Source organism: Dipteris shenzhenensis, chromosome 2 (genome assembly GCF_047967505.1).
Source record: "Dipteris shenzhenensis isolate YYH24624 ecotype China chromosome 2, Dip_SZ_1.0, whole genome shotgun sequence".
Lineage (NCBI taxonomy): Eukaryota > Viridiplantae > Streptophyta > Polypodiopsida > Gleicheniales > Dipteridaceae > Dipteris > Dipteris shenzhenensis.
The window spans coordinates 44,157,655-44,183,755 of record NC_141597.1 but is presented as its reverse complement, the minus strand read 5'-3'; the positions used below and the strand labels follow the sequence as shown (position 1 = coordinate 44,183,755).

The 26,101-nt window shown below is 44.6% G+C and overlaps 1 pseudogene; it reads right to left on the bottom strand.

Annotated features, from left to right (window-relative positions):
- Positions 1-5,033: 5,033 nt before the first annotated feature.
- LOC147904809 (pentatricopeptide repeat-containing protein At3g09040, mitochondrial-like) lies at positions 5,034-7,757 on the bottom strand (annotated as a pseudogene).
- Positions 7,758-26,101: the final 18,344 nt, after the last annotated feature.

Sequence of the window (26,101 nt, the reverse complement as noted above, 5' to 3'; positions counted from 1 at the left end):
GGAAATGCAAACACAAATGCAGGGAATGCAGATTAAGGTGCAAAGGTGAAGAAAGGCATATGCAATTATTACAAAAAGCATGGTCATTACATTGCAGAGTGCCAGAAACGGATTGCCAACAATGAGAAAAAGAGAAAAGGCACAAGAAATAATTATGTTGCACCAACTGAGAATGCAAATGCTTCACCATTTCATGCACATTTTGTAGAAGAGGGAAAGGATTTTGTATTTGTTGCATTTCAGGACAGCTTTGGTGCTAGGGGGGATTCAGTTGCATTTGATGCTTCTCATGCTTCATCTGGTGATTCTTCACTTGCTGCCATAGATACTTGGTATCTAGATAGTGGTGCGTCAAATCACATGACTCGCAAGAAAGAGTGGTTTGAAGAAATCAAACCGGTTCATGGCAGACAAGTTACTTGTGCTGATGCTGCAACTTACGACATCATGGGAGTGGGAGATGTTCCCATCCTTCTGGATTCATGAAAGAAAAAGTATATTTGCGATGTGTGGTATGTTCCTGACTTGAGGAAAAATCTTGTTTCACTTCCATCCATGGCCCATGATCAGTATATCCTTGTGGAATTTCAGGATGATCAATGCACGATCAAGGATCCAAAGAAAGCGTGTGAGATTGTGGCTACAGACTCTTATGAGGCCAGCATGGGTCTTTACAAGCTTGATGCTCATACCCATAACCAGCATGCTTTGGCTGTCTTGTATGCTATTCTTGGTGATTTATGGCATGCCAGGTTTGGTCATGCGCACCACAGAGCTTTGGCATATTTGCATAATCATAATATGGTTGAAGGTTTGCCAAAATTATAGCACCCCGCTTAATAGGTGTGTGAAGCCTGTGCACTTGGAAAGTTACATCGCCTACCTTTCCAAAAGGATGGCCTAGGTTCAATAAGAGCACACAAGGTTTTGCAAATTGTGCATAGTGATGTTTGTGGACCACTGAATGTAACTACCCATAGAGGGTATCGCTATTTTGTTACATTCATATTCTAGGTTCACGTGGCTCTTTTTCATGAAATGCAGATATGAAGTGTTCAATTGGTTCAAGGAGTTCAAAGCATTGGCTAGAACCAAACCAATTCTCGAATTGGAACACTCAATTTCAACAATGGGGGAGACTACACTTCAAATGCCTTTGAAGGGTACTTCAAAGAGCATTGGATAAAGAATCACAAAATAGTGTCATACTTGCCTCAACATAATCCAATTGCAGACAAGAAGAATAGGACTCTCATGGAGTTGACACGGTGTATGCTGAAATTTAAGAAAATGTCAAAAGCATTTTGGGGTGAAGCAATAGTTATAGGTACATATATTCAGAATCGATGCCCTACACAAGCATTGGTTGACAGTACGCCTTTTGAGGCATTTTATGATTACAAGCCCAAGGTGAATCATTTCAAGGTATTTGGGTCAGTTGCATATGCATTGGTACCAGCTTAGAATCGACGAACCAAGCTTGATGATAAGAGCACTAAATGCATCTTTGTGGGGTATAGCAGTGAAAGTAGAGGCTTCAGGCTTTATGATCCAGCCACAAGGAAAGTAATCGTAACCATGGATGTTTTTGTAGATGCCAGAGATCAGCCCACTTTAGTGAGAACTAGAGCCAGCACCAAAAGTGCTCAGAATCAAGTCAAATTTTCCTTGATGACTACAGCGATGGAAGCTGAAAATGAACCTCAGCGTTTTGAAGATCCACAGGACATCCCACATGGCAGAAAGCCATGGAATTAGAAATTATATCCATTGAGAAGAATGGCACATGGGATTTGATTGATCATCCCATAGGCAAGAATGTGGTTGGCATCAAATGGATCTACAAAGTCAAGTATCATGCAGATGGTATTGTTGAGAAACACAAGGCGTCTTGTTGCCAAGGGGTATGATCAAGAAGGAATTGACTATGAGGAGACCTTTGCTCCGGTAGCCAAAATGACTACCATTCGGTGTGTCATTACCTTAGCTGCAAACTATGGGTGGTCTCAGTCTTTCAGATGGATGTCAAGACTGCCTTTCTGAATGGGGATCTCAAAGAAGTCTATGTGCAGCAGCCCCAAGGTTTTGTGGAGGCACAAGAGCACAAGGTATGCAAGCTGAAAAAGGAATTATATGGGCTCAAGTAAGCACCTCATGCATGGTATCACAAGATACATCAGTTTTTGCTGTTCCAGGGATTTGTGAATACACATACAGAGCCCAATCTTTGTGTTTGCAAGAAAACACAGATTTGGTCATTCTTGTGCTATATGGGGATGACATTATAATCATGGGCAGTAATTTGCAAAAAATTGCAGCAGTGAAGTCTGTCTCATATCAGACATTTGTTATGCTAGATCTGGGCTTGCTTCACTATTGTCTTGGCATTGAATTTTGGTAGACCCAAGGGGGGACATCTATGTCACAGACAAAGTACTCAAAGGGTCTCTTGCAGAAATTTAACATGGAGAATTGTAAACCTGCGGCCACACCATTGGAGAAGGGAATCAAGTTGAGTAAGCATGATGAGGCTGAAAAGTTTGATGGCACACTCTACAGGAAGCTGGTGGGTAGTCTTATCAAACATTTTTTCCACTACACCAGACATTGCCTATGCCACAGGGTTAGTCAGCCAGTTCATGCATTGTCCCACAGTCACGCATTGGAACGCAACAAAAAGGGTTCTCAAATATGTACATGGTACACTCTCTTATGGGCTGCATTATGCTCCAAATGGTGACGTATTGCTGAGTGGTTTTTCAGACTTAGATTGATCAGGGGACATTGATGACCGCAAGTCCACTTCAGGTTTCTCATTGGGCTCCGCGTGCATATCATGGCTCAATAAGAAGCAAAGCTGCGTCTCTCTCTCCTCCAGTGAAGTTGAATATGAAGCAACAAACGCAGCCACTATCGAATGCATATGGTTAAGGAAGCTACTGTATGATATGTGTCATGCTCAGGATGGTGAGGCATCTCCAATTTTTTGTGACAGCCAGAGTTGCATCGCCATTGGCAACAATCCTGTCTTTCATGCTTGCATGAAACACAATGAAAATCACTATCATTATGTGTGGGATTGTATTCAAGATGGCTTCATTGATCTTACATATTGTTCCCTTGAGGACAATGTGGCAGATATCTTCACGAAAATCCTATCTTCACACATCATTGACACAATTTGGGGATCAGAGACATTCAAACAATGTCAAGGGGGGTTGTAAAATAACATTGGTTTTCTTTGTACTCCCATAGGTTGCTATATCCACATGTGGGTACTTCAAGTACTTTTGAGATCATTCCAGAGTACTTCAGTCATATCATTGAGGGGGGATTTGTAGAGATATACAATGATATGGTGGTGTAGGAAAGACTAGGACTTAGTCTATTTTGTGTGTTAGTACTTGGACTATATATACCAAGTACTTGTACTTCATTTGGTTGAACATTTCAATTGGAGTTCACTTGTGTTTACTTCTTGTTCTCTTGTGTTCACAATCCATCTCCATTCTTGTTCCTACATGTTGTTTGACAGCTGTTGTGCACTTTCTTTGTGATTCTTTGCAGCTCTTTTCCCTAGCTTCCTTTGGTCCACCTGGGTCCAAGCCCCCTCGGAAGACTCAACCTAAGGGGTTTGTGACTCGTGCGGTCTGGGAGTCCTGAAATCTCAACCCTCTGTCGGAGCTCACCTCATCTAAGGTCTCAAGAAGGAACTCCTCGGGCAAGTTATTCTGCAATCATGCTGAGCTGAGGAACATTGTCAATCGATAGAATTGAGGCTATCGTAGTCCGTGACTCCTTCACTATACAAAAAACATCCCTTGATATAGAAGATTAAATGGAATGATACTCCTTTGGGAGGCTGGGAACTGAAGCATCACTGGGAAACATGTTACATGGTGTGACTATGAAGCCATGGTACCATGGTATGACGAACAACAAAGCCAAAATCGCATGTATCCAATCACAAATCTGGCTCCAAGTAGGAGTGAGGCCAACAATGTGGCCCACGAGTGCTTTGTCCTGAAGGGACTAAACGGCAATTTTCACTTGTTGTTTGTCTTCTTGGGAGACACAAATCCGAATGGCTTGGGGAAACGAGGGAGCTGCCAAAAGAGACCCTTTTCCCAACCAGAAAGGGTCACCACCAAGATTCCACGCTATAGAATCATAACAAAGAAGCTGCTCCTGCTAAGCGCAGAGAAAAGAAGGCGGAGTGGGGAATGAGAGAAAGAAAAAAGTGGAAAAGGACAGCGGTGTGGAGGAAGAAAAGGAGGGGGAGGGGGGGTAGCTTGCTGATGCGCGAGTAGCAAAGCTGGAGGGGAGCAAGGTGGAGGAAGCGAGGGAGGAGCTAGCAGGAGTGGCCTTGAGCAGGGAAAGCCCCCAAGAAAGACCCTGCCGAGCTAGGATCTCGCATGGAGCCTTCAGAGTCAAATCATATGTGAACTTAATACTACCAATTTTCTCAGTTAAAAGGTTCCTTGTAGTTGAAGAGTCAGCTAAGAATGAAAATTTTAGGAGAGATTCACAGATGGTTGAATTGTAACCAAATCTTTAAAAGGATTCAACTACAACAGACCATTCACTCGCTAAGGAGTTTCCCAAGCATTCTCTTCCAGAATTAAACTAAAGTAGTGCAGTATTTGAAGTTGGGAGTGCTGGACTCGTTAACATCTTCAATACTCATAATATAAATATTGTGATCATCCATTAAAATATCTACATGGTTCCTGTCATACGGTAGTACAAAATTGATTGCGTACAAAACTTGACAACAGGCATGAAAATCACAAAGGAAGTAAACGTGAAAAATCCACTTGATTTCACAAAAATCATTAAAAATAAAAACTTTAAATTGCAGAAATCACAAAACTTCTGGCATCTGCTGATTCGTAAAATTTGCAGATTCGCTTCTACATATTGGAGATTCAAAAATTATACCAGCTTGTTTTAAGACCGATTCATGATCTTATGAGGCAACCCACTATAGCACAAATTATTGATCTGAGCCTCCTACCTCACCTGTACCAGTGTCAGTCCACCAACTCTGTCCTAGCTTCTTCCTTGCTTGTTCTTTCACTCTCATCGCCTCCACCTTCTTCTCGTCCTCCTGCATGTGAGCATCTGCATAGATGTTAGACATCAAGACGTAAGCTGCAACATCCTTTTCATCTAATTGCACCGCATGTTCAAAGGCCAGTCTTCCAAGCTTCACATTTCCCCACTTTCGACAAGCACCCAGCACAGTAACCCACATCACAAGATTAGGATGGAAAGGCATCTTTTTCACCATTGTTACCACCTCATCCAATTGGCCTGCCCGGCCAAGGAGATCAACCATGCAAGTATAGTGCTCAATAGTTGGAGTGATGCCATGTTCTCCACTCATTGCCTCAAAATACTTCTGGCCCTTATCCACTAGACCTGTGTAGCTGCATACTGTAAGAAGAACAAGGAAGGTGATCTCGCCTGGCTTAATGCCTTCTCCTCTCATTCTCTCGAACATATAAAACACAATTTCACTTTCTCCTCGCTGGGCATATCCTGCTATTAGTGCATTCCATGAGACCTCATTTCGAACTGGAAGCTTGTCAAATGCTTCCTGTGCCTCTGCAAGTGCACCACATTTGGCGTACATATCAACCAACGTGGTGCCAACAATGATCTCTCTTTCCAACCCCTTTCTAGCAATCTCAGTGTGTATTTCTCGACCCTTATCCATGGCACCTATGCTGCCACAAGCTTTCAAGATGCAAACAAGTGTGACAGCATTTGGAAATACAGCTTGGAGTTGCATCTGTTCGAAACAGTTAAGTGCTTCCTCACCAAGGCCATGCTCAGCATATCCTGCGATTAGTGCAGTCCATGAGACTACACCGTGTACTGGAAGCTTGTCAAATGCTGCCTGTGCTTTTACAAGCAAGCCACACTTGGCGTACATATCAACCAAGGTGCTGCCAACAAAAGGATCTCTTTCCATCCCCCTTCTACTAATCTCAGCATGTATTTCTCGGCCCTTGTCTACGGCTCCTATACTAACACAAGCCTTCAAGCTGCAAACAAATGTCACAGCATTTGGAGAGACACCCTCCAATTGCATCTGATCAAAGTAGTGAAGTGCTTCTTCACCAGCACCATGTTCTGCATATCCTGCGATTAGTGCATTCCATGAGACCTCATTTTTAATTGGAAGCTTGTCAAACACTTCTTGTGCTTTTGCAAGCGAGCCCCATTTGGCATACATATCCACCAGGGCGTTGCCAACAAAAAGATCTCCTTCCAACCCCTTTCTTGATATCTCAGCATGTATATCTCGTCCCTTTTCTATGGCTCCTATGCTGCCACAAGCTTTCAAGCTGCAAACAAATGTGACAGAATCCGGAGAGACGCCCTCCAGTTGCATCTGTTTGAAACAATTCAGAGCTTCCTCACCAAGCCCATGCTCAGCATATCCAGCAATGAGTATGTTCCAGGAGACTGTGTCTTGAATTGGTAGCTTGTCAAACACTTCACGTGCTTTTGCAAGTGAACCACATTTGGCATATGTGTCCACTAATGTGTTGCCAACTAAGGGATCTCCTTCCAGCCCCTTTTTGGCAATCTCAGCCTCTATTTCACGGCTCTTGTCTATGGCTCCTAGGCAGCCACAAGCTTTCAAGCTGCAAACAAACGTAACAGCATTTGGAGAGACACCCTCCAGTTGCATCTGGTCGAAACAGTTCAGTGCTTCCTCTCCAAAACCATGCTCAGCATATCCTGCAATTAGTGCATTCCAGGAGACTTCATTTCGAACTGGAAGCATGTCAAATGCTTCCTGTGCTTTTGCAAGCAAGCCGCATTTGGAGTACATATCAACCAAGGTGCTGCCAAGAAAAAGATCTCTTTCAAGCCCCTTTTTGACAATATCAGCATGTAATTCTTGGCCTTTGTCTATAGCTCCTACGCTGGTACAAGCTTTCAAGCTGCAAAGATATGTTACAGAATTTGGAGGGATGCCCTTCAGTTGCATCTTCTTGAAACAGTTCAAAGCTTCAACGCCAATACCATGTTCAGCGTATCCTCCAATTAGTATATTCCACGAGACTACATCCTGAATTGGCAGGTTGTCAAACACTAGCTGTGCTTTTGCAAGCAAGCCACATTTGGCATACATATCCACCAAGGTGTTGCCAACGGCAATATCTTTTTCCAATCCCTTCCTGGCAATCTCAGCATGTATTTCTCGTCCTCTTTCTGCATCTTTCAGCCTAGAACAAGCCTTGAGGAGGGTCACGAATGTGAACTTGCTAGGATGTACAGAGTCTTCTTGCATTTCCTTGTACAGGTTGAAGGCATGGTGTGGTTCCCCACATTCAATATAACCCATGATGAGATAAGTCCAAGAATACACATTCCTATCAACCAACCGGTTAAAAACCTGCTGAGCGTCACAAATGCTTCCAGCTTGCACCAACATTGGGACGAGATAGTTCCCAAGAGATTTGTGATCTTCGAGCCCAAATTTGCACATGTAGGCATGCAAGCGCTTGGTAATCTCTAGATCTTTCTTTTTTCTGCACTGAAGCAAGATGCTCGTAACGTTCTCAACAGAAGGCAGCTGGGACATCCGTTCCAAAGAACTAAGTCCCTCCTCTACACTAAGCATCTCCAAGATACTCTCCTCTCTCAGTTCCTGTGCTTCGAGTGCATTATGAATGAAATCTATAGACCTTGGGTTCATCTGTTAAGATTCACAAAATACACATCAAAGTAGCCAATCTGTGCCAATGGTTCCATTCAAACTCGTCGCACAGTTACTTTGCTCTTTCCGTTGTCCCAGTACTGGGTCCAGACAGTATCCTTCCATTATCGCTGGGTACTTGAGTTACCTACCAAGGGTGAACACAATGAAAAGCAATTGCCAGAAAAGTCTGCAGTACCTGTAAACAGGACATCCCCTGCCCGGTGGAGCCTCGGAAGAAACCGCCGAGGATTTGAGCTTAATACGGTGAGGCACAGAGTGTGGATCTCCACTACGAAAAAAAATCCCTGCCAGGCACTGGGCGACGATAGGGCCGTGACGGTTGCGTCAGAGGTGTAAGAAGGATCTCTGCCTCCTTTGTATGTGTTCATCGTCTCGAGAAGAACTGGTGCGAGCTCCTGCTTTAATCACTGCTAACTAACAAACTAACAAACTACCAGGTCCTTGTGTGATGGCTGGACACATGCAACTGCTATAACCGCCAGCCCAGGCAAACTACATTTGGTGGAAACGCCACTGACAATCGAGGTCATAAGTCCACATTTCTCAATTAAAGAGAAGATCCATGGACGGATACCTTTAGTTCTGCTGCACGATACCTTAAATTAGATGAAAATCTATACTCAACCTGTCAGACATATGGCAATGCACACTGCAGTGCAGATGCATCACAATCAGTCATTGTCCAGATTCAAACCTTGAGATATAATCCACAAGGACCCGTTTGTCTCAGGACTGATCTCAAAATGGCTGAAAAATTGGAACTTCATTTTTTCTGGAGCTAATTGAGACCTGAACTACTTAGACGAGCAAGAGATTTGGGACCCAACTCATTCTCAGGAACAGTACAAATAATCTCTGCAAAGAAAGTACTTCATTGATAAAGGAGCCGAACAATGGGTTGCTCCCACTTCCCCATTGTTGCTCCTACTTCCAAACCAAGAAAACCATTAGTCCCCATGGACATAGACACAGTTAAGAACGTTTAGTTGCATGCATAGCAAACTGAATCAAACAAATTTCCCGAATCAGGAAGACCAATTTGCTTCAATTGCAACAAGTTTGGCATGTTGCAAAGTACTGCCGAGCACCAAAACCCAAAAGCCAAACAATTTCAGAAATCACAGGTTTTCAACCCACTGGTTGCTGGAAAACCGGTGAGATTTCCATTATGCCAACAGAACTCTTCCTAATTTAAGCAAGACTAAGACAGAAGATGTCAAAAGATGTCCCAGTATTAAAGGACATGGGTGGATTACTTCATAAGAAAACATATATTTCATCGGTTCAATCTGTCTCAATCTTGAAACCCTCTATCTACAGCCTCAAAATTTATTCTCTTCTATCTAATTACCCTTGAAGTTCCTGCCGAATCCTACCACCTCAGATTTTCCCACTCCTTTTAGGTGATTGGCTTCTAGGTACCCGAGCCCTCCATGATTTCTGATATAAGTCTTGAAACTTCCCAACGTCCCATCAATACTCAGGAAATCTCTCTAAGTGAGACACTAGCCCTGCGCCCAAGCTTGGGAGGGCAATGGGCAGCCAAGATTGGCTGCTCAACATGTTTTAGTGGTGGACATGTTTTCCACATTAGCTCAACTTGGGTAGGCACCCTTAGTGTGTGACCACCCTCACTTACCCTATTCTACAACCTTGCCAAACAATTGACCCGAAGCTAAGTGCAGAAAAAAAAAGAACCCTGGAATATCATCCCCTTCTTACGCAGTCCCTTTGAATTTTTCTGTCACCTCAGGCCCAATAGTTAAGCAATTCTAGAGCCTTGCAACAATGCTCATAACTTAAAAGTTGCTTTGTAATGACATGTTTTGCTTTAAGAATAAAAAATGGCCAAGTTGCCGAGACTAATATTGAAGAAGCTATTGTAAGCTTGTGACCTTTAAAAGCTTTTGTACCCATAGAAAATCTCTAGTTTTTAAAAATTCTCAAAAAAAGAGTACTTTGTGTACTTGAAATGTCATTATAGATTGGGTCTAGTAAAATATCCAAGAGTGATTGAGATGTCCTTAAGATGTCAGCAATGAACCATGCAAGCTATGGAAAATTTTGGCCAATATGGCATGGAGAACATAGAAGCAATTTGGGTTTTGAATAGCCAATGTAGATTCAACGTGATGACATGATTGACATCATAACAATGGCATGCATGCCAAAACATAATAAGCCTATAAAAAATATTACCAGAAAACAACATGTGGTAGAGAAATTCAATTGATAACATAATAAATAGAAATTTTGATGGAAACCTTTTCTCGGACTCTGACATAGGAGATTGAGCATGGCATTGTTCAAAAAGACTAGACTGTATAAAAAATGTAAAGCATACTTCTAATTCTCTTGAAGCTAGAAAAATGTGACACAAAGCATAAACAAACTGATCGGTTGGGTGTAACTGTGTGCTAAGCTATAGCATCTCTCCTGTGGCAATTCCTCATTTTCGACCTCCATCGTAGGTAGTTGCTCTTCTGGGGCATCCTCATTGGGCAATGTGGCATGAGGAGAAGATTGTGATGGCTCCCAAACATGTGACAAGAGGATGTCCAGATCCTTAAGAGGTTGTAGCAATTGGGAAGATGACCAAATGCTGGATCCACTCTTGTTTCAGCTGCCTACTGAGCCAAAAAAAATTGTGGAGTGAAAGGGATCGATTCTTTCCACACTTGACACCCAAGATTGTGGATAGGAATGTAGCTGCTTCCTTGAGTCTAGGGTTGATGATTGTGCGAAGTAGTATTCCACCCAGTTCCATCCCTATGGAACTGGGTGCCCTTGGTGAGGAGAGGCTGAATTTCTTGAAATTTGGCATCGGCAGGTCTGGATGTGTATTTTTCCCCTTTAATTGGGAGTGAGAAGGCCCATTGGATCAATGTACTATCGAGTATAATATTGAGTGGACTCTAATTTACAATGATGGTGCCATATTTGCCAGCCTGTGCATCCCTGGAGTGATAAGAGTGAAGAAATTCCTAGATGTATGCAGTCATGGCAAGAGTTTCCTTCAAGGATTGTAGGTGCTTGAACACTTATCCAAGTCGCCTTTGCTCTAGGAAAGCTTTTGCATCATTGGAAAGTGCTCCAAGGACTCAGCTGCATCAATGGTCGTGTAGGCGGATGGTGACTGGGGCTGCATTGGTACCTCTTCTGCTTCCATTTCATGCATTGAATCCTCCTCGGAGCTATCACTCTGCACCACAAATGCTTGCAATCGCTTTGGTTGAGAGGAGGTAGACGGTTGCAAACTTTAGCAAGGTCTCGTTGTTGCTAAGGCTGTGGAATCTTTCGTCAAATCTTCTTTAGCTTTGGCATTGCTTCCTATCCTTTGATCGCCCTCTTAAAAAAAAACCTTGTCGATGTAATGGGATTGTTGAGGGTGACAATGGACAGTGGGTGGATGGCTATGTCCTCCCAACGAGAAGAGTTGGAAGCAAACTCGGTGATGAGGATGGGAGTAGGGTGGCATTTGATCGAGAGGGTATTGCGGTTTGGTATTTGGATGATGATGGAGGCTAGATGTGGAGGACGGATAGAGAGGGTTTTTATAAGAATGTAGGTGGGAGGGGTTTAGGGTTGTAACCCTAAGCCCTAACCCTAGAATCTTCCCGTGCCCATAACTTTTCATGCTTATCTTGGATCGTTTGTTAATAAAAAGGAGAAATATTCAAATATTTGAGATCTACACATTGGTTGCCATTAGATGGCCTAATTTGTTCTTTAAGTGGCCATTTTTAAACAAATATTAAATTCTAGTAACTGAAGGTTCCTAGAGTTGGATAATTAAAAAAACTCTCCTAGCCCTTGAACTTACATGTCTGTGATTGTTCATGGTGGTTTGTTTTTCACACATACTTGTGTAAATTTACTTAGGACACTAGTCTCCCCAGGAACGGCGCCAAATGTTGCCACTATCCCATGACATTCACAAGATGTGCAGGGTTCCGAGGCCTTTTGTCACCTATAGATATATCGTGTCATTGTTGTTATAGTATAGGTGTAGCGACCTTGGATCGTATTCTAGTGAGAGACATAGGCTCAAGTGTGGGAAGAAAACATCACGCATGCTTGTGTGAAAGGAGTAGTCATCAACATTCTTGGGGGAATGAAGGCTTTCACCTCCATTGTGGGTCTTAGCTTTAAAAGGAGGTTCCAGGGTTTAGAAGAAGACTCTAGTGTTCAGAAGGAGATTCAAGGTTAAAAGGGGTATCAAGGTTAGAAGGGGGATGCAGGGTTAGAAGGGGGATGCAAGGTTTAGAATAGAGTACATGGAGGAGAACTCGTCTCGCTCATGGATCCTGGAGGTCAAGGGTTGAGGGACTAATCTAAGAGGATAAGGGTTGAGGGGAAGCATAGGAGTGGGAGAGAAGAAGGTGTAAGAGCAAGGAGGTGGCAGAAGAGAGAGGAGAAGGGAGGGGGAGAGGGAGAGAAGGAGTTGCAAGGTTGGAGGAGAGGGGAGTGGGAGACAAGGTTAGAACATGCTTTTGGATGTGAGAGTGCAAGGGAGCATGGACACTTGGAGACAATTGCATAGAACACCAAAATAGAGCTCAACACAATGCCCCAAAGAGTGTGGGCTTCATTCCATCATGAGATAGTTATACAAGTTGGAGAGCTTCTCTCTCTGCATGTAGAAATTGTAGGACTCTCTCCCTCTCTCTCTCTCTCTCTCTCTCTCTCTCTCTCTCTCTCTCTCTCTCTCTCTCTCTCTCTCTGTCTCTCTCTCTACATGTAGAGCTTGTATGAAGATGCATGTAAGAGTTACATGTAGAACTTGCATGTATGAGCTACATGTAGAACTTGCATGTAGGAACTGCACATAGAACTGGCATGTAGGAATTGCATGTACGAATTGCATGTAGAGCTTGCATGTAGAACTTGCATGTGGGAATCGTATGTAGAACTTGCATGTAGAACATGCATATAGGAACTGTATGTAGACCTTGCACATAGAACATGCATGTTGGACTCCTAAGAGAGATTATTCCTAGCCTTTTGCTACTAGTACAAGCGGAGCTTTGCCGCTATTCCACAAACACATTCTGTGCTACTTGAGTCCATGTTGACCCAGAGTTAAAAGGCAAAGTTATTGAAAATCAATGGAAAGATAAGCTGAAAAAGGTGCCATCTATAGGCTCACTCTCATAAGATATTAGAACATTGGCTTGTAAGCATTATGGTGAGCCACCTGAGTGTGGCCGGCTTTATGTAGTGCATTGATTTATTATTGCTTGCCTCAAAACTACAACAAAGTCACAAGGTGTTCAACTCACATGGGGATGCATGATCACCCTATAGAAGTGGGAATCTCAATATTGAAAAGCAAATAAGTGTGTTGGAGGATAATAAGGCACTTAGTCACTTAGTTCTAAATAGTACTTTGGAATAGTATGGAATAGTAGTTACCTTAGGCGGCATAAAGAAGTAGTTGTATGGTTGTACATGCATGCAACTGCTGTATGGACAACTTGGGACATCTGTAGTCGTATACCTATCGGAATGATATCAGACTTGCAATATTACTATACTTTGTCCAGTTTCATATTGATGTAATACCCAGATATGATAGTAATGATCAAATATTGTGCTTCTTCAATGTAATTGCTTGAGGTTATATTGCGACTTTCATTCAATGTGTTTCCAATTCTAAGCATATCTATATGTGGACTAGAGTTTGTTTGAGTTCGGATGTATAAGTGCTTGGGGTAAAACTACCTTAAACACATTTGGCAATCCTACAGTTGGTTCGAATTCAGGAAAGCTTGCAATGAGGGGAGTGCATGGAGTATGATTCTGATTGGCGGAAATTGTTCACACAATGGTTGAGATTGGAGGCTAGGAGACAAGAAGATGAAGAGAAGTACCGCAAGTGAAGATGTGTGCTCCATCGGCATATCTTCAACATCCCCACGACACATGAGTCATCGTCGAGGCCCACTACATTTTTGGCGCGGTTGCCGGGGAGAAAAGGTATGCTTTTGCATTTGCACTTGCCTTCCTTTGATATATTCCCATTGCACAAGTCTTCAAGCTTACCTTGGAGCTTGTTAGTGGAGTTGTAGGAGAGAAGAGAGGTGGAAAGTGAGAGTGTGGACGGAAAACGATTTTTTCTTGTAGGAAAGCCATTTGTGAGCATTGGAAGCTTGTCTTTGATGCTTTTTGGTATTTCAAGTTGATAGAAACTTAGTGGGTTTGATTGCTAAGGTGTGTGTAAGGTCCAAACACCTCAAAAAACAACAAAAATAAGGATTCTTGCCAAATTTTGAAGTAGTTTTGTTTCTTAGAACTCACCCTTTCTGACATTTTGCATTTTGGCTTTCAAAAAGTGTTTTGTTTTCAAGTTTTTTCATTGAGTAGGTAGATTAGGTATGTAGCATCCCCCCGTCACAAAAAATCATGAACAGAAACTGCAAAATCTTCAGAAATAATCAAAAATCAGTTCGCGGCGGTGACATTGTGTGTGACTATCCCACCGAGTCGGCACTGTAGCCCTATCGCACTGACCAAATACCCTGCTGACCGATGCGTTAGCCATATCCCTCCATTCAACCTACATTGACTCGGTGCCGTAGTCCTATCCCACCGACCTAACCTCTGACCACGGTCTACCTCGCTGCACTGATTTAATGCATGTCAGAGTTGCTATTGCGTCAATCTGACAGCCATTGACTGTCGTTGTAGTCCCACACCATTGATCGTTGCTATCTTGCTACTCCGCCATCGACGCGGTGTAACCCACCCCCATGCCCGTAGTCATAATCATTCCCCTCTGCGCATCGCGTTACTCCCATCATGCTGCCCGTCACTATTTTTATTCAACCAACCGCCACTGTTTTCATCCCGTCGTCTACTGTTTTACACTTACCCGTCGTCATCGCGATATGCTTATCCCATTGATTCCCTATCCCACCACCCGCTACTATCATTCCATATCCCTATGCCCACGGGGATAGCCCTTGTGACTGTTCACACCAACCACATGGCAATATTTATCCCGTTGATCGTCACGATACATCTACCCCACCGCCCGTGGTTATATTCTTACTCCGCTGCCATCGCTATATGCTTACACCACTAACCGTCGCTAAAACTGTATCCCACCGCCAGGTGCTATACCTCTGGGGTAGCCAAAGAATTTAAAAACAATTCTAGAACCTTAGTTCAGACTGAGTGTGTCTAGCCAGAGGCATCCCACATGCACTTGAGATCCGGAAGGATTTTGCCAATGGATCCCGTGCCAGAAGAAACTGCTTCAAGTTATGCTTAGCCCACCCTCCATCCTAGCTAGGAATCCGGAAGCTCGATCCCGAGCCTCCACTCATTCATAGGTCCCTGATGAGAAACTCTATCTAGTTCTAATGAAACAAAGAGTCTAGAACAAGTGATGCAAGATCCCTTGGATCCAAGGGCCTCGGAAGCTCCATTCACAAGTGCAGCCTCTCCTAACTCTCCTGCACCTTCGGTTGCATCTCGGCTTAGAGGTACGTTCTCCAACATGTTCGGTCGCTTAGGATGAACAGAGTTGGCAGACATGGAGAACACTTTACCGGCATGTCCATAGGAAGGGAAGGCCAACAGCAGACAGCAGCTCCTGAACCTCAGACTGGGACAAAAACCACCTTTGCCGATCCAGGTCCCTCCGCCTATGCCAGACCTCCCTAGTGGGAGAACATGGATGATGAAGATCCATGGATGATGGAATTCTATAGAAAAGACCCAAATAGAGGGGATACTAAGAACTTCTAAGGTGGATGCCTTATGACCCTCTAATAGCCTCGGTGCCACTAGCCTTCGTCAACTATGGGGCACCACAATTTCCACCATACCACCCACTGCATGGAACCAACGTTACCATGCCCCAGGACCCACTGCCTCTGGGGTCCGTCCTTCCTCGTCTATATCGGTTGCACTAATGAATGCAGGCATTGGTACCTCCATCCCAATGCCAACACCAGCAACTACATGTGGACCACCACATGGGCCAGCCCGATGACCCGTCAAGCCCACAGCAACACCACCTCTGCTAGCTACGTAAACGGTGTTGACTGATGAGGCAATGCGTATTTTGGTGAATGCCCTAGGAAGGGGGTTAACACCACCTCCACCCATCCCAGTGTTCCCTGTAGGGATGGCGAATCCCTTGAGAAGCCGTCCCATAGCCATCTCCAAGCTAATGACCAAGTTCCTAGGAGAAGGAGACCCGGTCTCCCACGTGGAATGGTTTGAACAGATTTGTGAAGCCTTTGGTGCGCCAGGTGACCTAGAGATGGCCAATGTGTTTGGCCTTAGCTTGGATGGCAAGGCCGACCAATGGTATAGGGCTCTCACCCTAGAAGAAAAGATCAACTAGGAGATGCTGAGAAAGGCTTTTATTATGGGGTTCGTCCAAGTGGCCATAAATGAAGCCCGATCAACCAATTGTATGGGGTAAAACAGAACGACAAGGAATCCCTGAGGGATTACATTACTAGGATTACGTAGCTCAATGCCCGTTGTGATCCATATGAGCGGATGAGCAATGAACGGTTGTTGCCTTGCACGACTAACTCATGGTGATGAACCCCACCTCCTTTGATCTATGTAGCAAGGTCGCCATCTATATATGTGACAACATGATGGACAAAGTGAATTCGGGCAAGGCCTCAGCCCCCTCCAAAATATCTCCATCGGTTAGGTCCTCCAGTGTAGAGTCAATCAAGAAGGAGGCTAACGAGCCTAAAGGCTTGGATATGAGTGAGCTGGCCTCCAATATGTTGGATTAGCTAGGCCAGCAATGGAGGACAGGAACCTCCAAGGAGGTGCTGAGCAACCCCCACTTGTTTCCATGGAGAGACAATGTCTGGTGTGGGGTATGCAATGGCAACCACCCCTCCAATGAGTGCCCGCACCTAAGGGCAAGGCTGGCACTCTACTGCGCACATTGCCATAGGTGGGGAATTCATGATACCCCCCAATATTGATTTCCAAGGACACTTCCCCAACCTATGTATCAAATGAGACCCCCATTAGCCCTAACAGCCCCACCTAACCCCCAGATCTCTCAAGGTGGTCCCGTGGCTAGCTCTAGTCACAGCCAGCTTTGCCACCACCACCCATACTAGGTCTATAGCCCCTGCTACCTTGTATCGCCCCAATCAATCAAGTGTTGGTTGAAAAATTGCCCAACGACTGGGAGGAAACGGATCTTGATCATGGACCTCATGATTGCTACCCCTACGAGGAGGGAAGTGGTACCCTGATCCACTACCTCCCACCAGAGGATCAACAAGTTCCCATATTCTAGACTGCCCTCATAAACAAAAGGGCAAGAGATCTAAACTGAATCACTCGAAGACCCCCGCTCCAATGTTACACTTGCCAGGGTCCCCAAAGAGCAAGTGAATGCCCCTAATGAGGCACTTCAAACCCTGCAGTGTCCTATTTCAAATGCCAGGGACCACACTTCTTGAAGGACTCTCCATACAAGGATTGTACACCCACCACCCGAACCACAACCAATCCCACCCCTTTGTAGGTGACGGTTCCCCGACCAGTGCTTATCCAGGATGGTTCTGATGAGGAGACAGATACTCTTGCCACCTCCTTTGCTTCTGAATAGTCTTCCATCCAGAGTGACCTTGAGGTACCCCGGATCCCAGAGGTGAACAAACTAGTGCAGGCCCAAGGCCTGGCACCCTCACCCACCTATAAGGAGACCTATCCCGACTCGTCGTCAGTCTTAGAAAAGCAATACATAAAGGATGCAACTTGGTATGGGATTTCCAAGATAAATTTGAGCATTCGACTTAAGGCCAGTAGGGGTTCAGATACTATTCATCCAGCCCACCTGATAGGCCCCTGAGGGGTGAAATTGCTCAAGGTGCCAGAAAGGGTGGAGGAAGAGGAACACCTCATCTTGGAGCAGTGGGAAGCTCCGAATCTGATGCAGAAGAAGTTCTAGGAAGACCCAGTGTTGCATAACCTCCAAGACAAAGGAGACCTGTACGGATTCAAGGACATTTTGTCCATGGAGGAAGAAGCTTCACTAGAGCCCTGCAATAGTGCCGGGTTGGTTGCTTTCCTATCGACAGAGATGAAAATGCCGATCGCTTCCTTGCTCAGAGGAAATCCCATCCTATGGCATGATCTATCCAATTGGATGAACATACCATTCCTACCTCTAACCCCTGCCAGCCCTAATCCCAGCCAATCAACGTTAGAAAAGGGGTAGAACCTACCTAAGGTTCCCATCAACAAGCTACACCCCTACCCTATGAATCCGAAATACGCACTCATAGTGAGGGAAGAAATCCAGAAACTCGTAGGTGCAAAATTTATCTATGAGATCGAGCATACGGACTAGGTATCACCCATTGTGATAGTCCTAAAGAAAAATGGAAAAATTAGAGTATGCATGGATTTGAATAAGGTCAACACTGCCACGAGACATGACCACTACCCCTTGCCATTCATGGAACATGTTCTAGAAAGGGTAGCTGGAAAGGAAGCGTATAGCTTCCTAGATGGATTTTCAGGTTACAACCAAGTATCGATTACCCCCCAAGATCAACATAAGATTGCCTTTGTAACCAAATGGGGTGTATATGTAGCCAGGGTAATGATATTCAAATTAACCAATGCCCCTGCCACCTTCCAATGTATGATGGTTACGGTATTCAAGGAATATGTGAGGGACTTTGTGGAAGTCTTCTTGGACAATATTTGCATGAAATCGAAATGGGATGACCACCTGAAGTATCTTAGGCTCATCCTTAAGAAGTGTCACTTATACCACATATCCGTCAACCCCCTTAAGTGCCAGTTTTGGGTCAAACATGGTGTCATCTTGGGCCACATAGTGTCCCGGAATGGAATCTCTACAGACCACAATAAAATCAAACTCATCTTGGAGTTACTGCCCCCCACCAATGCAAAGGGAGTCCAATGATTTACTGGCCATACAGGCTATTACCGGAGATTCATCTTGTTCTATGCAAACATAGCCTGCCCATTATACAAACTGCTAGTATCCTTTGAGTGGACCGAAGAATGCCAATCATCCTTTGAAACCTCTTAAACTAGCTCTAGCCACCGCACGAGTGTTGAGGTCACCCGACTGGAATTTAATATTCCATGTCCACATTGATGCCTCTAACTTTGCCATTGGATGTGTGTTAGCCCAACCCGGGGAGCATAATTGAGATTACCCGGTATACTTTGTGATCCATCAACTAAATGAGGCCAAGGTTAACTACACTACCACCGAGAGGGAAGGTCTCGCCATGGTCTATGCACTAAAGAAGTTCAGGAACTACTTGTTAGCTAACAAGTTTGTCTTCTTTGTGGACCATCAAGCATTGCTACACTTGGTCAACAAACCCTGCATGACGGGATGCATCACTAGGTGCATGCTTATCTTGCTAGAATTTGACTTCACAGTTGCTGTGCATAAGGGAAAAACCCACATTCTTGCCGACCACCTATCGAGGATCCCAAACGGTGAGGCCCCAACAGGAGTAGAAGATGATCTTCCCGACGCTTTTCTCCTCTTCCTCGACATCATTCCTGAATGGGCCACCAAAATCGGCCACTACTTGGCCAGTGGACTACCCTTAGGCCAGGACCTTAAGAAGAATAGAGCCCATAAACTCATTAAGGATGCAGCACCATATCAAGATAGCAGGTCAACTATATAGCATGGGTAAGGATGGAATGCTGCGAAGATGCATGTGCGAACACGAATACATCGAGGTGCTTGAAGAAGCCCACTCAAGAATCACAGGAGGTCATTTTGCTATTGATGTCACATCATGTAAAGTGCTGCAAGTTGGTCTCTAGTGGCCAACGCTCTTTGGAGACATGTGCAAATTCATCAAACAATGCAACCCCTACCAGCGTATCCAAATCCCACACAAGGCAAACATGATGCCCCTGACTGGAATCCTGGCTGACCAACCCTTCAAAAAATGGGGCATCAATTTCATTGGTCCCATAAGCCCAACAGCTAAGGGGACCGAGGCCCAATACATCATCCTGTGGTCATCGGCTACTTCACCAAGTGGGTAGAAGAAAGAGCCACGGTTAAGGCTGATGCAAGATCCACTACCAAATTCTTATATGAACAAGACATTATGTGGTTTGGATGTTCGTTGGAGTTAGTTAGCGACCAAGGAACTCACTTCCTCAACAAAACCGTAGCAATCCTGATGAGTGAGTTTATGATCATTCATAGGAAGTCAACACCGTACTACCCTAGAGCGAATGGCTTGACTGAGAGCTCCAACAAAACATGCTGTAAGATCATCACATGTACGGTTGAAGCCAGTCATACCAACTGGGAGCATAAGCTCATAGCAGCGTTATGGGCCTATAAGACCTCTTACAAAGTGGCAACACATTGTACCCCCTTCAAGTTAGCCTTTGGGGTAGAGGCGGTAATGCCAATGGGACTATGCGGTACCTAGCCTCTGTCTTGCCGTAAAAGAAAGACTCACAAAATACACGCTAGCTGAACGGCTAGTCAACCTCAAAAAGTTAGAAGAGATAAGGTTGTGTGTGGCCTACTCTCTCCACGTAGAAAGGGCCGATGTAAAAAGTGGTTCGACTGCGACCTCAAGAACAAGGACCTGGCAGAAGAAGATTCGGCTCTCCTATACAGCGTTTGCGATAACAAACGTAAGCTTGAGTACCGAGGTATGGGTCCTTACCACATAGTTGAGATCACTCCCCAAGGGTCATGCCGAATAGCCACCCTTGATGGAACAAAAATGGATGGCTACCTAAACAGGAGCAAATTAAAAAGATACTACGGACCACTCACTCTCTCCATCCTTTAAGCCATGCATAGAGAAAAAGAACTTATGGCCGAGGTGGCTAGGATGAAGCGCTAGGCCATCAAGGAAGCCAGAATTCATAATGCTAAGCTCCGAAAGCGTAGGCAAATGACCCTGCTTAAGGCAACGATTAAATAGATGCAACTAATGGATGAGCTAACAGTAGAGCCAGCCAGGTTGCTTGTTCAACTGTAGGTTTCGCGCATGTGCATCAAAGCACTCATGGACCGAGGAGTGGGCCACAACTTCCTCTCTCGAGAGGTATGGGAAAAACTACAGGTACCTCTAACCGTCACCGTCGCTTCAATAAGAGCTATAAATGGCCAACTTCTACAAACTTTAGGTTATGTAAATCTAAGTCTAATGGTTGTTCACCAAGCTATGGATATACGCTTTTATGTTCTCCCTACAGAAGCAACCGAAAAATAGATTATACTAGGAAGAACCTGGTGCTTCACCATCAACTATTAAATCAACTGGCATGCCCGAACTACTTCACTCACCAATGGTGGCCAAACGGCCGCTATGTGGATCAAGCCCCCCCCATTAGCTCCGACCTCACCAATCCACGATAATGAAGCTACACAGCAAGGACAACTAAAAGCCCCAGCCTCCACTAGCACCCCACTTAAGGTCCCATCTCGAAAAGAGAAGAAAGCTCTCCGCAATGGTAAACCCATGCCACTGCCTGCTTGACTGATGCCACCATCCTCCGCCAAAGAAATCCGAGAGTTGCAAGTATAAGATGATATCCTCTGTGCCCAACGTCACTTCGATCGGGACCGATGCCCTGAGAACATTAAAGTAGCAATGATAGCTCCGATCGCCTCAAGAAAGCCTCCTTCGTACCCATCCATTACCAGAAGAAAGCCGCATCGCTTGCCTGTGCCCCCGCCTCATCCACCACCACACACCACCAATAGTTCGATCAACACCACCCGCTTGGGCGACTCGCAAGAAAGTCGCCTAGGTCTAGAAGTCGACAATACAAACCTTGAAGGCATCAAAGGCAGCACCACAAGAACCAGTGTCTTCTCGAGATACAGCACCACAAGAGCTTGCCGACGAACATGACGAAGTAGACCAACCTCAAGGTACCAAATATGCACTAGTGCCACGGGTGGTTTGAATTAACACAAGTATCACCACAACTAGTCAAGAAACTCTACAGAAACTGAATCCCCCCCCCCACGAAGAGTTACACAAGAACCTCCCTCTGGAAGCGAACACTCAAAGGTAATGGCGAACGTTCCCCCTCCAATGGTACCGTCCTACTCACGGAAGCAAGGGTCGGTCCCACAGGTAGACTCATGCAAGCTCACTTCTCCCAAGAAGATGGACCATGGAGCAACAACGAAGTCCGACACAAATGTGCCCCTAGCATCCAAGGTAAAAACCAAATTGAACACTTACTCCACATGGGTCCTTACATGCTATGCCATAGTATGGCACCTGCCTTCATCACATTCATCATAATCATTGCGTCCAGCAGGTTTAAGTGAGTCAGCATGATAGGCATCTCACCCGACACACTCGCAGCCCACTAGTCCATGCCAAACACACCGCACACACACACAGTCAGCACCAGGTGATTAGAATCCATTTTTGCATTTTTTACATGTGTTCATAATCTTGCACATTGACCTCACTATCACGTTCATCCCGCACAAGTGCACTCTCCTCAGTCACCCTTCCCCCCCCCACACACCACTCCTTTCTTTTTCTCTTTTACATAGTCAGTATCCCACCGATCATCACGATCCCAACATCCCATCAACCGTCGCAATCCCAACATCCCATCGACCATCGCGATTCCAACATCCCACCGACTATTGCCATCACCATTGACAAACCGTGTCAGCCGTCATATTAGAAGTATCCCACCAACCATTGTGATTCGGACATCCCGTCGGTTGATGACAAGGAAAGACAGCACCGCTTGTCGCCATTCTAGATTGCACCGCCTGTCTTCATCCCGTACCACACCGATCATGGGTGGCCACATCCCGCCAACCGCCGCCATCGAATTTCAGCACTGATCACCACCATTGATTTTCAGCACTGACCGTCACCATACCTCTATCCCGACGATCAAGGGCATAGGAAATCTATATAAGCAGGCTTACCTGGCTGGGTCATCACCATAGCTGTTGCCCCAAAACTCTTGCTAAATTTGCCCAAGAATCTGACAGTTTCCTACCCCATTCCACTACAATCCAAACAGTGAGTATATGTCCTTCTCTTCCTCATCCACTGACTCCCTCGTCACTCAACTCCCATCCCTGTTTGCAATGGATACTGAACATGACTTCTTCGAGTTCGAAACGGACCTAGGACTCTACCCTCACCCTAACCCTGGAGGCACTCAACTTTGCAAGCTTGGGTAGAATTGCCGCCCATCTTCCATGCCACTTGGACATGACATTGCTAGCATAATTCCTCAAGGCATATGATAGGAACACCAACATTGGTTCTTGCGAGATGCAGTAGGCAATCCCCACCACTACCAAATCAATCAGGACACGGTGCAGGAAGCCTTCAACCTACAAGTGGTCAGGGAGAAATACTCCAAGTAGAAGAAAAAGCTCAATGCCCTCAAAACGGTTTGTCACTACGACCACCACAAGTGCAGGGGCCGCCTCCAATTCATAGCCATCTATAAGCCTGACATGGAGCAACCAGCAAGAGCCTTGCAATGGCTCACTCAAGTTAAGCACACTGACCATCATCAGTCCATTGTGCCCAATATTTTTGCTACGAATGGTGGACTTCCAAGAGACAAACTGGGCTAACTACTTCTGTAGCCAGATGCGAGATGATCTTGGCACCCACGGGGATGTTATGACAATCCCATGTTATACATGCCAGTCCTCTATTACTTAAGGAGTAAACATCTGCCAGTCGGCTTCAACCTAGCAGAGAAATCTGCCACCGGCCCAGTACAGACCGAGCAAGAAGAAATGGAGGTGAAGCCCAAGAGAGCAAGGACAATGCCTAGTGTCACTCCAGTAATTCATGTGCAACCGAAAACAAGTCGGCTGCTTGACCAATATGAGGACCGCTAGTTGCACGAATTCATGCAACAACAACTGTGCCTCCAGCGGGTGAATCCTCAAGATAAGGGCAAATGGGTTTAAGGGGAGCCCATTCTCATAGAAGACCTCCAGGGCAATAAGACAATCGAAATTAGCCTCCATATAAGAGCTGAAACTACATCGACCACCCCCGCTGCACCCTACATCTCAGTCTCCACCACCCCTTAGGAGACAACATCCTTCACCACCGACACCTCTTCCACTCCATGGGAAGGCCTAATAGAGGCCTTACAATTTTGCAGTGTGCCCCAGTATAAGGCAGCAGGTGGCTATAGGAGTGTTTCATACTTCCTATCTCTCTCCCCATGGCTTTCCATACTTGGTTTGATCCTCCGTGATCTTTATGCTCATCAAGTGATAGATTAGGCTAGTATAATCCGCACTTTGACAGCAAATCCAACAAAAATTTGCTGGAATAAAAGTTAGTAGTAAAAATTGTTGCATCTCCCAATCTATCGGATTGTTCCTCTTGTGCTGCTTACAATTTTGTCTCCAGTTTAGCATTCTCAGGCATGAAAGTCTCCACAGTGTATGTTGTTGAAGCAAAGGCCTCATAAGGTCTCTCAACTACCACCATCATCTTGCCTTTTATACTAGTCCACAAAGTCTAAGATGTCTCAATCAATTCAGCTTTGAGCTCGTTTACTTATGTACCTATCATGAAAACCCCATCTACTTCTTCAGCCATAGCCTTGAGTTGTACTTCTACCAATAACTTAGCACAGGAAGGGGTTGGAAGAGGAGGAGAAGGTAAAAGAACGGAGAATTCCTCAACAAGATAAGTCAGACTTAAGAAAGGATCATACCTTCTAGTGGATTTGCTCTCTCTTACACACTCTTGCATAGCTCAAGCTCCCAAACTCCAATCTCAACACCCGATCTCCAATCTCAGCAGGATGCACAGCTCCCAGTTTGAACACGATCTCCAATCTCAATAGGATGCATAGCTCCCAGTTCAAACATGATTTCTAATTTGCACTTTGATGGAGTGGCGAATCTTCTTTTTAATAGGCATGGTAAGCCCAAAAAGCTATAAAGCCAACCCAAAAAGCTACAAAGCCAATTATGAAACTCACTCACCCAAAAGAGAGTTTTTGAATTTAAAAAATTCCCCCAAAAATAGGAATAATCACAAAACTTTGCCCCAACTCAATTCTTAAGCACTGTGTCTCTAGGAGAGCTAGTGCTAATAAATGATCGAAATAGTAGTAGTAGAAGGTGGAGAATGATGGAGAACTTGAGTGTCTAAAAGAATATGATGATATACCTTTAGAATGAGTGCCTATTGAATAACCATGAAAGAGAGAGCACAACCTTACTCGAGATTTGATCATGTAATTAAAGTGGTGCTCGAAGCATAGCCTTACTCAATAAATTGTCTATTCTAGTATCCATAGGCCTTAAGACTCAGTTAGATATCTTGTTAAGGCAAGGCTTAGCATGGCTCCATGTGGTGCCCCTGTGTTATCCTAGAACAAAAAAAGATGGTACCTATTGGTGTTAGGCATTGGCTGTTATCAATTAAACTATGTAACTGCTAAGAATAAGTACCCCGTATCCCAAATTAATTAATTGCATGGTGCCAAGATCTTTTCAAAGCTTGATCTTAGACATGTCTATCATCAAATAAGAATCTGAGAAAGTAATATCCTCAAGACAACTTTCTATGTATGATACAGACATTATGAGTGTGTCATGCTATATTATTTGACAAATGTGTTATGTTTCTAGAGCTCATCTTTGTAGAAAAAGGAGCTAATATATTAAAGTGAGATTTAGATCTTTGCACTTGTGACCTATTTTCATAACCTGCTTGGTAATGATTGTCAAGCTAGAAACTTAGTTTTTTCCATATGGCAAGAAAGTGTTTGACTTGCAAGGCTACGTATTAGGTGATATATAACAAGCCTATTCTTAATTAAAATGTCTAAGGTCGAAATTGAATCCATCCAAAATTATAGAAGCAATTGATGTAACAATGAAAAAGGCATGATTGGTGAAACAGAGCACAATAATTTTTGGAGGGTACATTAAGATTTCCATTCTGTGCATGGTATGTGGCCCTTATCATTTTAGATTTTATGTAGAGAAAGGTAGGTTATATGTAAGAGTAGTTATTATATATGTTTTCCTTTTGATGCACAAGGTGTCCCTTTGGCTAGCTCAAGGTAGTACAGAGCACAACAAGCTCCCCTACCACCGCCCATATTGGGTCCCCAACCTCCCCCACCCCGTATAACTCCCATCAATCAAGTATTAGTAGAGGAAGTGCCCAATGATTGAGAGGAACCGGATCCAGACCACGGTCACCTCGATTATTACCCTTACGAGGAAGGAAGTGGCACCCTAAGTCACTACCTCCTACATGAGGATCAACAAGTCCCAGTGTTCCAGACCGCCCCCCTAACCACAAGGGCGAGAGACATGAACTCTGTTACACA